Source organism: Carassius auratus, chromosome 42 (assembly GCF_003368295.1).
Source record: "Carassius auratus strain Wakin chromosome 42, ASM336829v1, whole genome shotgun sequence".
Taxonomy (NCBI): domain Eukaryota; kingdom Metazoa; phylum Chordata; class Actinopteri; order Cypriniformes; family Cyprinidae; genus Carassius; species Carassius auratus.
Genome location: NC_039284.1, coordinates 6,440,848 through 6,455,974, shown reverse-complemented (window position 1 = coordinate 6,455,974; position 15,127 = coordinate 6,440,848). Strand labels below are relative to the sequence as shown.

Sequence of the window (15,127 nt, the reverse complement as noted above, 5' to 3'; positions counted from 1 at the left end):
TGTGTGGTCAGAAGTCTGGGACATCTTCTGTAAATTCAATGAAATGCCTGTTATACAAATCAGAGGTAAATGAGCATGTCATTCCTGTTTGACCTCTCTTTTTCCACTCTTGGATTGGATGGAGAATCTAAGAAGCGTCCAAGCCCATGATGTCGGGGATGTTGTAGGACAGGGGATGTCCGTTTTTCTGTAGAGGAAGCTAGGAGGATTGGTTATTAAATCAGTGGTTTGATTTAGGCACACATGTCAGATAATATCAAGGACAAGGAATGAGTACCACTTAAAAAATAAAAGGAGGAATCAAATGTCAATTAAAAAATTTAATTAATTCATAAATTTAATACATTCAAATAAACATGTTATGTTTAAAATCATTCAAATAATAAAGCAAAATAATGCTTTAAAGTGTTCATTTATTATTTAGAAAAAAAAAATCCATTAATAATGATTTATTATATGTTGTATAAATTATTAAACTTGTATATAACTTTTTGTTTGTTTGTTTGTATATATATATATATATATACTATTGATAATTGTTTCCTTCTTATTTTTTGTGGCACTTGTTCATCACAATAACTTGTTTTACATTTAGTGGAATGTTCCATTAAATTTGGCAACTAAACGTGTCTAAATACTTTTTGTCTTTTTCTTTTTTTTTTTTTTTTACAGCATATGCAATGTTTAATTATTTAAAAAACCAAACACACTTTTTATAAAATGTTTTATTGATTTGTTTGTGTGTGTGTGTGTGTGTGTGTGTGAGGCCTGGTTCACACGGGACGATTTTAAAATTGTCGGCAGATTTTCCAAACCTGAGAGACCCCACACACGGCGATAAAAAAATCACGGGTCTAACAGTTTTGGTCGCTCCGTGTGTGGTGTGCAGCCACACGGCAATATCAACACATCACACACGAACCGATTTGACTCCCGAGCATTCCCAGGTCAGACGGGAAATCTCGCAAAATCCCTCGAGATCAAACGTGACTTTAGAGTAAACAATCATGGCGGACAAAGAGGATGCAGTGGCCATAGTTTGTGCTTTGTTTTTAACGGAAAAAAAAACCTAAGAAAAATAAGAAAAGGCGATGGTCAAAGAGGTGGAGACGACGCGAGCATGGACTATACTTGCTATATCATGATATGGAGATAAGTTGTTGTTTTATCTCATAGAAATGTTGTTACGTACTACACAGATTAATAACCGTTGAAATAAACGTTCATATATTAGTTTCCATGTACTCTGGTGGACTGCAGTTGTGGATGTAGTTATGCCCATCGACTTTATTTGTATTTGTTATATTATATACGCCGGCTGTTTTGATTTTGTTTCCCGGTACTATCACTGCCTCGTCACCTCGCTTTCTGATTGGCTACACGCCACAGTCCACAGGCTGCATGATTGTTTGTCCTCGGGGGACACCACACACGAGAAGAAATCGGGCAAAATAAATCCAACATGTTGGATATCCCCGATTTGAGATCGGAGCGGTCCCGACATTCTTCCGAGCAGAGGAGATTAGTCTTAACACACCACACACGGCAGGAATATTTGATCAGATTATTTTACGATAATCGGAGCATCCTAAGATTGTCGGAAGGGCTGAATCGGGGCTAAAATCGGTCTAATTATCCTGCCGTGTGAACCAGCCTTGAGAGAGAGAGAGAGAGAGAGAGAGATTTCGTTAATTTCGTTAATGTTAATTTCGTTGACTAAATATTTTCGTCATTATTTTCGTCACTAATATATTTTTGCTGACGAAAACGAAACGAAAACTAAAATAGAAGGCACTGATGGAGACTAAAACTATGACTAAATTGATTGACATTATCGTCAACGAATAAAGGACGAGACGAAAATAGACTGTGACGAAAATCAAATCAGCAGACGGGAGAGATGCGAGGAATGAGCAAAAGAACCGGCAAAACAGAACAGACTGCATGAGAGAAGAGAACCAATCAGAGCCTGACTTATTGAGACGTGAAGCGAAGGTTTTCGGCATTCGAAGAGGTGATAGGGACTTTAAGCAACAGCCTCTGGTGGAACGGCAACGCCATTCTGGCGTTGTATTGCGCCTGCGCGAATTTAACTGCTACTTTGTGACGTTCTAATTTAACGGTCTACTACGGGAGAACAGCTGATTTGCCAGAGTCGCTACAACGTGAGAGGTTAGGTAAATAAATGTTATGTTTTTAGACTTATTTACATCATACAATATTAAAAACTCCTCTTCTGACAAAAGATTGTCATTTAACGCCAAAAGCAATCCTTCTCTTGCTTTTTTAAATTATATATTTTTTTGGATCTCAATAAATGAATTAATGCAGCGTTGCGCTGTTCTGTTTTACCGTTGCTTAGTGACTTTTACGTTCTTGGCTACAGCGGTGTGACGGCGAACTTCCGGTCGCTGTAGCCGTTCCATTCGCAGCTGTTGCTTAAAGTCCCTACTGTCTAAAAGAGCGACAAAATGTCCACAGCTCACTTCACGTTTGACGACGAACAAAACAAAACAAAGTGTAAGCACGCAGAGCGCTCATTCGTGGCAAGAACACAACCAATTTGAAAAGACATTTACAGACGAGCCACCTGGGCATTTTCTCAAATGTAATTTTACAACGATGTTCTTTTGTTTATTGAGCTAAGCAAAATTGGAATAGTGCAGTGCGTAGATGTTGTAGCATTAAATATTACGAACTGAAAAGTACTGTAAAATAGCCCCTTCTTCAAATTAGATGCGAGCACAATACTAATACGTAATATCATGATAAATACATTTGATTAATACTAATGTTTAGTATATTTTATAATGTTCTACTTGTTGACAATATCACAAATATTTCTATATTAGTCATGTGAAACATGAATGTTCACATCCTATCATTATACATACAAATCTAGCAATATTGTAGTATTTAAAACATACAATATTGCTAGACAAATGAATACCTTATAAAATCTTGTTACTTTTTTATCCACCTAGCTGCCAACTTATTAAATATTTACTTTAAATGTATGCACTTATTGTTCAGCTCAGCTGTAAACTTTAAGGTCCTGGACTTAACTTTATTTTTCTTTTATTGATGGTCAATTGGCAGCTAGTTATTGTTTATATTATCATGACAGTGTTTGTTGCTGCATAAAAGCTTTTGAATCGAAATAAAGACACAGTTGTGTTGAAATAAAGTTGAATTTGTGTTTTATATATTTTGGTTAAGTTTGTTTCCTATACCAGCTGTAAAAAATTGTCTAGTAAATCTGTTATTGATTTTAGTCGACTAAAATACCAAGCAATTTTAGTCGACTAAAATACCAAGCAATTTTAGTCGACTAAAATAAGACTAAAATTAAAACAAATCAGATGACTAAAACTTGACTAAAACTAAAAAGAATTATAGTCAAAAGACTAAGACTAAAACTAAATTAAAATTTCGTGTCAAAATTAACACTGATAGAGAGAGAGAGAAAGAGAGAGAGATTCTTTACAATAAATAAAAGTAGATACTTGATTCTTTAAAGTTTCTCTTTTTCAGGCCACAGTAGATTATACCTTGTGTGACAGGAGAAACCTGCTCTAAAGCAGGAAGCAGTCCGGTTGAAGCCCTTTCGAATTTCCAGCGCTGTTTCCAGTTCCACCAGCTGCCCAGCTTACAGTGACCCACCCGGTCTGAGGTGGTCCGGAAACACACCGCTTCTTTTGTGCAGGTGATCCTGGACTCACCGGAGGACCGGTGTCTGGACTGCTGAGAGAGACTGAGCTGCTGGGTGTGGACGGGGCTGGATTGGGAGCCAGGAGGATTCTGGAGCTGACAGGATCGCTGGGAGACATGGATGAGGCTGAGGTCCATATCCACGATGGAGCTTTTAAGGGCACTTAAGGAAGAGGCCTGGTAGGGTTCTCGATCATCTAATAACACGTCGGCATGTTGGAGATGAGCCAAGAGGTTGTGCATGGTATCCGTGATGGTGCAGGAAGTGAGGATTTCTGGCTGGTCAACGGCATCTTCAGGGTTATGGAAGAAATCTTACTGGCATTCCTCCACCTGTGAGGGAGACAACGCCCACTTGACACAAGAACAACCGTCAAAGGCTTTGTTTACAGAGGCAAAACGATTTTTAGTGTATCCATGTGTTTAGTTATTTACAGTAAGTATATAGATAGACAGACAGATAGATAGCTGATTGAGTGAAATGATCCACTCTTCAGTCTCAGTCAGATTCCTGGGTTTAATGCTAAAAGCATCATCCACAGTTTTATTGTAAGTAAATTTCTCTTTGGGGGAAGAAAAAATAGTGATCAGTGTCATCCCACATACTCAATGAGGCACTTCTAGTAAACAATCCTAGAGGACAGTTGTCCTGCTTCGATGTTGTTCTTTCATATTGTAGCATGTCATACAGAAGAAGTTAGTGGGGGTGTTTTAAAAAAAAAAAAGGAGAAAAATCTCAGATTCTGAAGAAGAAAAAGTCTCCATTTGCTCTCAATTTTAATCTCACTGCTGTGAATGCAGAAATCATCAAGAGTTATCTCTACTGTGATTAAACTGTCCTTTAACTAGATTCTAAATTATGAGGAAAAACTCCACTAATTAGAAAACTAAGAGTCATAAATGTTATTGACTTACCATGACTGGGTGATAAAAAGTTATGACTCTCCGCCGGGATCTCGGGAAGTGAGCACACTGACTGATTGTCCTCATTACTGTAGCAGTTAGGGTGAATGTTAAGTGTGCTTAAGAGTCTAAGACAGCAAGATAACACATCATCATCAAAACCCTCAGCCTGATTCTAAAAATCATTTTTTGAATGAGAAATCTAGTAACATGAAATCATCCCAACATGACAGAATGACAAAATTAATATCTATTATGATTTTCTGACCATTTTAGCTATCATGTAAAATTTCACGTGTAACATTTTTATAGCCAGTGACAACATTTCATTCAAGATAATGTATATATTTGTTTAGAAATCCATCTGCTCGGGTTCTATAAAAACAGAGAGCTTGTTTTCAGAGAGTTTGCTGTCAGATGAATAGTGGCTCACCTCTTCTCTGCATGTGGAGCTTCTACTGAGCGTGAGATGACTCCAGCTTCCACACTAGGGAAAATCTTCTCTATAACTTTATAAAAGATGTGTTATTAATGTTGAGCATCATAACACCATAGAAGGCTGTTTCCACCACAAGATAAAAAAAAAAAAAAAAAAAAAAAAAAAACCTACTCAATTCTGAATTGTAAGATATACACTTTTTATCTCACAGCTCTGTCTTTTTCTCTATCTTGCAAGATATAATCTGAGAACTGAAAGATGTTAAATTGCAACTGAGAGATACTGTATACATTTAATTCTAAGAAGTCGGAATTGTGAGATATAAACACGCAATTGCGAGAAAGAAGACTGCAAAACTCACAATTAATTTTTGATATTATGTGATAGACATAAAAACACAGAATTGTGGTTGTAAAAGAAAAAAAAAAGCAGAATTGCCTTACATAAATTGCGAGAACAGTCAGAATTGCGAGATGTACAGTAAATTGCGAGAAAAAAAGTCAGAATTACGGGATGTAAATAATTTATATAAAAAAATAAGAATTGTTTGATTTAAACTAAAGAATTGCAGGAAAAAAAGACAATTGCATGATCTAAACCGAGAATTGCGAGATAAAAGTCAGAACTGCATGATTTAAACTCAGAACTTAGAGAAGAAAGTCAGAATTGCATGATCTAAACTCATAATTTAAAGAAGTAGATGTATATTGGGAGAGCAGTCACACAGAATTGTGAGAAAAAAAGACAATTATGAGATGTAAACTGATTAATTTAGAGACAAAAAAAGAATTGCTCAATGTAGTTTCAGAATTGTGAAAAAAAAAAAGAATTGTGTAATGTAAACTTTTTTGTGAGGAAAAAAATGAGGGTTTTTTGAGGAAAAAATTTCAGATTTCTGAGTTTCTTTTTAATCTCAATTATGGAATAACGTTTCTTAGTTACCTTTTAACATTTAATCCCTTGACAAAAACAGGCTCCATATTACAGAATCATGACTAAAAAACATTTTGATTTAGCAGTCAACAGTCTCACCCACACTTTCCCTGCTCAGACTGTTGATGGACAGCACCTCTGTGGCTCCGTCTGGAGTGAGGGTTAGATCGGGACAGCCAGGGATCATGTCTGCAGGAGTTTTGTCCTCATCTGGGACGAGGCTTTCCTCCTCTTCGGGCACAACAGAAGAGTTCTGCTTCAGGAGGATGGGTTCCTGTGCAGATGGGGCTTCAGAGCAGACAGCTGGTGGTGAAGAGCAAGGAGATTTAAGAAGAATTCAGGTCCTCCTGTAGGAATGGATGGATGGATAGACAAAATGATGACTAGCTTGATGGATAGATGGATGGATGATGCGTTCATTAAATCAGTGAATGAGTCAGTGCACCTCTGGCTGCAGAGGAAGGTCTTCCCCACACTCTTCCTCAACAGGTCTTTGCTTGAACATAGAATGAATGTCAACTGATGTGTCTGACATTTACAAAACACCAAAGGAACTTAGGTTGAATCGTAGAATCGTTGTGATTTACTTGTTGTGTATTAACACATCCACACAGAGTTTGATGTCTTGAGTGTTCTCCATGACTGGCGTGATGCTGTTCGGTTCTCTCCTGTCTTCAACAAGGTCCTCAGAACAGCATAATGGTGCCATGGCAGCGTTGGAGGACAGGCTTTTGGGCTCAATAAGACATCCATTGAGTCCTGGGAATAACAATGTTCAGAGCTCAATGGGTTTACACCAATGTCATATGACACCATACAATTTGAGTGATGGTTTTGAAAACATCTCACTGTTACTAATCCGCGATCGAGAAGCCCGAATCCACAGATCTGTTGGGAGAATGCAGATGGGATACTGAAGACATGGCAGAATGACTGTAGGAGATCATCCTTACAGGGCAGGAAGTTAGACACATCCAGGATAAAAGTATATTATCTGGAGAGGATTTGTTAAAGAAAGTCATCCTCCAACCACAAGAGAGTAACCAAAGCTGTGACTTATCTGTAAATGATGCATATAATTATATAATATATAATATACATACTTGTACACATACACACAGTACCATTCAAATTCAAATATTTGAGGTCAGTATGATTTTTCATCCCTTCTAAAAGAAATCTCTAATGGTTAAAGGGTTGGACTCCCAATCGAAGGGTTGTGAGTTCTAGTCTCGGGCCGGACGGAATTGTGGGTGGGGTAGTGCATGAACAGCTCTCTCTCCACCTTCAATACCATGACTTAGGTGCCCTTGAGCAAGGCATCGAACCCCCAACTGCTCCCCGGGCGCCGCAGCATAAATGGCTGCCCACTGCTCCGGGTGTGTGCTCACAGTGTGTGTGTGTGTGTTCACTGCTCTGTGTGTGTGCATTTCGGATGGGTTAAATGCAGAGCACAAATTCTGAGTATGCGTCACCATACTTGGCTGAATGTCACTTCACTTCACTTGAACTGTAGTATGAAATACAGCACTATCCTAAGAATTTCAATTGTATTAAAGGCTATTTAATGGTTCAGAAAAAAATACATACATTTATATATATATATATATATATATATATATATATATATACACAAAAATGAATTTACTGTAGGTCTTACAGTAGATTTTTGGGTTAACTATTTACCTTTTTTATCATGCAAATATTTTTAGCCATATTCTGTTTCAATAAAGCTAAGAATACTCCTGCTCTGAGTGATATATATATATATATATATATATATATATATATATATATGTATTCAAATAATTTATTTAACCATTTACAAATTTACAAATATATTTAACCATACTGGGATATAATTCTGGAACAGAAATGTACCGCGCATAAAATGAATAGCATTAAAAATCTGCTGTTTTTAAAAATACTCAACTTTTTTCCATAAAATGTCTCCACAATTTCCATTTATTTGTAAAATAATCATTGCACATCATGTTTATTATTATACAGGCATCCTAAAATTGACAAATCTAATAAGCACTTTGCCTTGAATTCACTGTTTGAAAAGTTATTATAGCTGTGTGTGAATGCATATTTAAATCATCAAGTCAGTGAAAGGAAAAATCATATGTGAAATGTCTGGAGCCCCGAAGGGAAAAGGTGATGGTGAAAAACAAACAAACAAACAAAAAAACTATTATATATATATATATATATATATATATATATATATATATATATATATATATATATATATATATATATATATATATATTACTATATACTGTATTAGGTAAATATATATAGAAGAGCCAGGTGAGCTTTATCTGAACCACCCAAACAAAAAAAAAATTAAACCTCAGTGTTTAATAAGATTCCACCTACTCACAGAGCATTAACAGCTCCTTCTTGGCCAGTTCTGCTGATCTCTCAATCTGGCCACACGTTCACTCTCATCCCCTTCACCTGCAGAGAAACAGCACATCAAACTACTTGTGTCACAGCATTGTGATCCATATTGGATTGAGAGTTATGCACAGATACAATAACCGTAGACAATGAATTCTTACCTTCAGTAGAGGCCTCGTGAGCAGTCAATGATGCCTTTGATATTGTTGTCTGTTAAAGCTTTATTCCATGAGACTTCTGTGTTTAGCATCATCCTGATATTCCATAAGGAACCTTCCAAGAAAGATGTCAACTACCCAATAATATAAATCGTAGCTTTAAAGGTAAGGCCTTAGTTGAAATTCAAATTCAAAGAAAGGAAAAGAAAAAAAGTTCTGTTTAAACTTGAAAATGTGTTTAAATGCTAAATAGTTAGTATAAAAGCTTGTAACATTCATTCATCTATACAGTTAGAGATACATTGTCCATGCTTTGGTCGATACTCATAAACATTGTGGTATACTCACCAGATAAAGCACCTTTCAGTATCCAGTGGTCCTATATGGGGCGGACGGGCTCCAGATCTGCTGACTTGTTTGAATGGGCTTTCCACTGACTCAATCCCCTTTAGGCCTGAATAATCCTTGGGATTTCATTGGCTGTCAGTGCATGTGGTATTGCATGAAATGCACATTAAACCAGGACTCCTTCATATAAAGAAGGAGTATATCCATGGTATACAAGAAAACAAACAGCCTCAGGGTCAGGAGATGTTTTATTCAATAGTATATATTTAGTGTGTGTGTGTGTGTGTGTATATATATATATATATATATATATATATATATATATATATATATATATATAGTAAAAAAAAATGAAGTTAAGTATATTATGCAACTAAGGTACTAAGTAAAATACTGAATATTTGTATGTATATAAGATATATGAATGAATGAATTCATATAATGAATTTAATACAATAATGATATAACAACTAAATTACCTGACTTTTAGTGGCTCTTTCCCCTTCTTCGCTCTCTAACTTAAACACACACGCATGCACGCACACACACACACACACACACACACACACACACACACACACACATCCCAGTCAGTGAGATTTGTGGCAGAAGGTACTCTTCCAAATCCAACTGGGCTGCTTACTGATTAAAAGGAATTATGAGAGAGGTCACGGCTGAGTCTGCAGCAGACACTAACACACACACACACACACACACATCAGTTTTCATTAGCAAACAATGCATTCAGAGTGCTTCACAATAACCAAGAACATCTGATGTAGAGAAAGAGAAAACTCACTTGGGAATAGGGCGGGATGCCATTAAGCGATGGATAGACATGAAGGGGTGAGTAATAAGCTGTTTATTACTACCCTTATACTGGGATCATCTCTCTCGCCACACCTGTTATTGTCTGCACATTCAGGTGAAATTACTTGGTTTCATCTGCTATTTTGAGTTTGGACACTCAGAGCAGGAGTATTCTTAGCTTTACTGAAACAGAATATGGCTAAAAATATTTGCATGATAAAAAGGTAAATAGTTAACCCAAACATCTACTGTAAGACCTAAATTAACTGGAGTTGAATCTATAGATAGATAGATGGATAGATAGATAGATAGATAGATAGATAGATAGATAGATAGATAGATAGATAGATAGATAGATAGATAGATAGATAGACACATATGAATTGAGTCAGTATCCTTTTTTTTTCAGACTCCACTCATTGTCTAGGCTGTTGCTAAGATTTTTTTTTTTATTTCTCTCTTTTTGCCTCTTAGGTGTACATCTGCACAAATTGAAATAATTTCAGCTTTACTGAGTTTGTAAAGGACCTCGCATGGCATCTCCAACAGTTTGACAGAACTGAGAAGCCACAAAAACATGAAGAGTTTGGATTTTCCCAAGATTTTATTCTGAAATAGTTATTCTCACAATTTAAATGAATGAGTTCCACGAATGCTTTGTGGAGACTGTGGTTCAAGGTCTTTCCATTGATTAATACACTCTAGCTTAAGAGGTTAATTCCTGTCAAGCTTGAGTCCAGTCATGTCATCTTCCATAGGAACCTTGCACACTTCATTGACTAATATTGAATAATTTAGTTGATTTTGGTACTTGGAATTCTAGTAGACTTCCACAAGATCAGTTATATCAAGGGTTCTCTGAAACTTAAATAAAATGGCTTGTGCTGCCAATAAAATTCACCAAAAACAAGAGAGACAAATTGGCCCAGATTCTGTGGGTACTAAACTGGGTATCAGTTGTAACAGGTATCATCCTCTTTAGCTTGGGCATCTTTCTGAAAGTTGAAATTAACAAGCGGCTGGATCTAATGGCCGAGCGCCAGCTCCAATCTGTGCCAAACATGCTAATTGCTGTGGGGCTTATAGCCTGCCTGATTAACTTTTTGGGAGGAAAGATCTGCTATGACTGTGTGGACACCAACAAGTTCTTACGCTGGAAGTTGGTGATGCTCCCATACATCATTTGCACGTTTTTCTTCACTCTGAGCGTGCTCGTGGGTGCCTTGATGTGCTACAGCATGCACGGGCAGCTGGAGGAAGCGCTAACACTGGGGCTACGGGACGCTATGCGTTACTATAAGGACACGGCCACACCAGGCCGCTGCTTCCTGAAGCGCACAGTGGACCAGCTCCAGATCCAGTTCCAATGCTGTGGGAACGAGGGCTACAGAGACTGGTTCCAGATCCAGTGGGTCAGCAACCGATATTTGGATGTGTCTCAACGGGAAGTGGTAGAGTAAGTTGGGCTTGAAATAAAAAAAAGAGTTGTTTAAACAGTTAATATTATTTAAATATTTAATAGATTTAGACAAAGTCATGTTGTTATATATGAAATGTACTAAATTTTACTTTCTAGCCGTCTACGGAGCAACGTGGAAGGAAAATATTTAATGGACGGAGTTCCCTTCAGCTGCTGCAACGTCAATTCCCCTCGGCCGTGCATTCAGTACCAAATCACCAATAACTCCGCCCACTTTAATTACGACTACCAGACAGAGGAGCTCAACCTGTGGATGAGAGGATGTCACCAGGCTCTGCTAGATTATTACACCAACATCGGGCATTCCATCGGCCTCACGGTTCTGATCATCTGGCTCTTTGAGGTTGGTTGTGTCCATTGCTTTGGCAATATGTTTGGGAAGTATTGAATATATGCGATACTCTCATATTGGGCCTTCAAATGGATCCACCTGTTAATACCATTTTAATGGGTACTCTATTCATTGCCATTTTAGAAAACCTATAAATTCTATTAAAGGTATATGTTATTTTAAACATGCAAACATCACCATGGATGTCTTAAATATTTTAAATATAATAGAAAATAGTTTCCTTAACTGCTCAGCATACTAGGATACTTCTAGCTTCAAATAAGCAAAAAAAAAATTTTTTTTTTGAATATATACCCATAAAAAGAAAAATACTGCAGTTGCTTGACAACGCTCGAAGACTTGCTACAATGTGCATTATTTTGTTATTTTGCTAAAAAAAACAACACACACACACACACACACATATATATATACACAGACCCAATTTTGTCCGAAAAATTGTTTTAGCTGTTGTAACAGGAACCCTACACTATAAAGCAAGGGGGCAACACATTGTCTTAATAAAATTCTGCTCTGGTTTCCTGACATAATCCAATCCTGGGATTGTCCACTCACTTATAATCTGCTTTATTGCCACCAGTCCTCGCCGTCTTATCTAAAGCATTTCATGTGCCATAGTTTAAGCTGGACTAACTTTTCTTTAGAGTGTCAGCTGCTATCGGTGGAAACTACCTCATGAATAAGGCATCGTTTTCTCCTCTGACAGCTCTCTGTGTTAACGGGGGTCGTTACCTCCAGACGTCTCTGGAAAACGTGCTGCGGCAGGGGGACCCTGAGTGTGAGTCTGACGGGTGGCTCCTGGAGAACAGCTTTGTGGAGACGGCTCGCTCCCAATTTCAACGTCATCAAACACCTGGGCAAGTTCATCATCAGATATCAAGCAATGGAGATCAAACTTGACAAACCACCTACAGCACACTATGGTCCAGACAATGTTCCTCCAAAACCTCTCCCAACGGCCAGTTAGGACTTCTGAACAGAAACATTACATAAGCCACAGCTGACTGGACTGTGATGCTATATGACTTAAAAATGACAAATATGATTCAGTGAAAATTGAGGGTGGCATTGCAAAGTATAAACAATGTGAAATTACAACATGCAACATACTTGAGGTCTGACGTACTTGATGTAAGATGTAAGAACTGACCACGGAGTGCTGTTTTAACACACAAGGCAAAGCATCATGGGGCCTTTAGAGTCTTAAAATCTTTAAACTGCCTCTCATTAAGAATACAACCATTTAATTATTAGTGTTTGAGAGATTCTCCTGTGAATAGTCTGAGTGGAGCTAAACTGTTCACTGTAGGGTTTTCACTAGAGATTAACTGGATGAGTTTTTTTTTTTTTTTTTGGTTCCAGAATCATTGCAACACTGACTTTGAAAAAGGCGAATAGCTACTGTTTCTTTCCCACAATCCTCCCAAACGTCTCTTCTGCCGGTGTGCAAGTTTAAAGTACATATGTTTGCTCTGTCTCTCTCTCTCTCAGCTTAAGTCTGACGAATTGTTATCTTATCCATTACCTAATACAAAAACAAGCAACTAAGATGTCTTATTTCATGCCTTGGTCTCGTGCCTAAAGCCATGTATTGTAATCGCTGGTAAAAACATCATACCAACAGCCTCTAAAACACATTTTCCAAAGATGTACAATTTATAAACCTATTTTTTACAAAGCACACCCATGCCTAAAATCATGATGAATATGTAATGACCATAAATGCAACATTTACATTTAAACATTATTAAAGAGCTTTAAGTGTTAGTTTCAAGAGTTCATTCATTGAAACACTTGCATTTATTAATTATATGCAAATCTATTCTTAATAAAAACAGATGTTTCAAAGGGAGGTGTTGACAGTGGTTTCGCATTCCTCAAAACATTTTAGTGAAAAGTGTTTAAAAGCACAAATTACTTCTTAGTGTGAAGCATCTTTTAATAATCTAAATAATGTTTTCCACAATGAAGAACCATGGAGAGGTTCCTTAGATAAAAAAGGCTCTTCGTGGAACCATAAGGCAATAAATAAACTATATTATTATTGTTATTTTAAAAGAGTGTTAGAAGTAAAGCACAATGAAAACCCATTCTGAAGGAACAATTTGAATGTCACAATAACGTTGTGGTAACACTGCTGAAGCATGTATATTTACAGAATGCATTGTAAAGGTACATCAGTGCCTATTATACAAATGCATTATATTTGATCAGTTATAATATCTATTGATGGTAACAGCTTTAAATGCATTTTTTTAAAGGGCGTCGATCTGTTATAATTGCATTATACAAAAGTTTACTAGTTGAATAGTTTTTTATTTTATTTTATTTAATGGATATCTCAAAACATACACAATCATTTGTTTTTGTTTGTGTGTGTGTGTGTTTAATATCTGACAGAAACACCCATCACAGTTAGGAAAATAATTTAAATAATTTCAAATCCTTAATAAATAATCAAGTACAGATAATGGGTTAATACAGTAATTTAACAGGACTACAGGAGGTGAAGTGAAACAGATCCATCAGAAAATGTCACTCAGTAGTTTATTCATTTACATCAGAAATTAGAAGCCAAGTGCAAATGAAAAGCTCTTACACCTTAAACCAGATCATGAGTGTGGAGAAAAAAAATGATATCTGGACTTACACTTATGAAAAGCTCTTTGTGTTTGATTTAGCAAATATTGACAAGTGGAATTTACATTGTTGCATGTGATTATATGATTGACTTTTTTTCACTCCTTATTTTAAATCACAGTTCCATAAAATAGCATCATCTAATTATACATTGTTTACATCCATGTTCATGTGACATCATCTCATGAAACCTGTCAAGAATATGCCTGGGTCATATTTCACCCCCAAATCAAAAGAAACAAGAAAATGTGTGCTTAAATTACGCGTGTATATATAGAAATATTAACATAACTTGCACGAGATTATTTTCCCCCAAATTCATTACTGTACAATTACTCTATATTAATTTTGTTATTGTATGTCATTATTATTATTTCTTGTGGTCTTTTTGGCTTTCATTTATGCTGATTTATTTTTAAAAAGTATGTAGTAAATTACTATAATAATAATAAAGATAATTTTAAAAGAAACTATAAAATGTTAATGACAAAATTTTATATTTATGAAAATATTCCTTTTCTTTTTTTTTTGTGTAGCATGTGACCCGGACATGTTTTTGTGAGATTCACCTGAGAACATAATTTGCAAAACAGCCTCTCACTCAGAAACACTGAATATATTATATGTGTGTGTGTGTGTTGACGGTGGCTTTACACAATAAAGTAGTACACAGATATATTATATTCACAAGAATACATTTCTCACACAGATGAAAGAAAGAGCAAAAAGGCTGTAGCGGTGGAGAGGACTAGCATGTCACATAGGTCACAAAAACAAACCAAAAAAAACAAGCCCCTCAATAAATCTTTACACCCTGAAAACAAATGCAAAAACACCACAATGAGCAAAAGCTGCACTGCTAAAGTGAGTGTAGATCTGCAACCCAAGCTAAATAAAGGGCTGAGAGAACACATTCTGTTATTGGATATCTATTATGGGCTTGT

At 36.4% G+C, this 15,127-nt stretch overlaps 1 long non-coding RNA gene and 1 pseudogene across 1 annotated transcript; one reads left to right on the top strand and one right to left on the bottom strand.

The window, feature by feature from the left end:
- Positions 1–6,368: 6,368 nt before the first annotated feature.
- On the bottom strand, positions 6,369–8,454 carry LOC113060323 (uncharacterized). Its single transcript, XR_003278226.1, has 3 exons — positions 8,376–8,454; positions 6,836–6,874; positions 6,369–6,745 (listed from the first exon to the last, which is right to left on the bottom strand). It is a non-coding gene; the product is annotated as an uncharacterized LOC113060323 (long non-coding RNA).
- A 2,129-nt stretch (positions 8,455–10,583) lies between these two features.
- On the top strand, positions 10,584–12,579 carry LOC113060285 (photoreceptor outer segment membrane glycoprotein 2-like; annotated as a pseudogene).
- Positions 12,580–15,127: the final 2,548 nt, after the last annotated feature.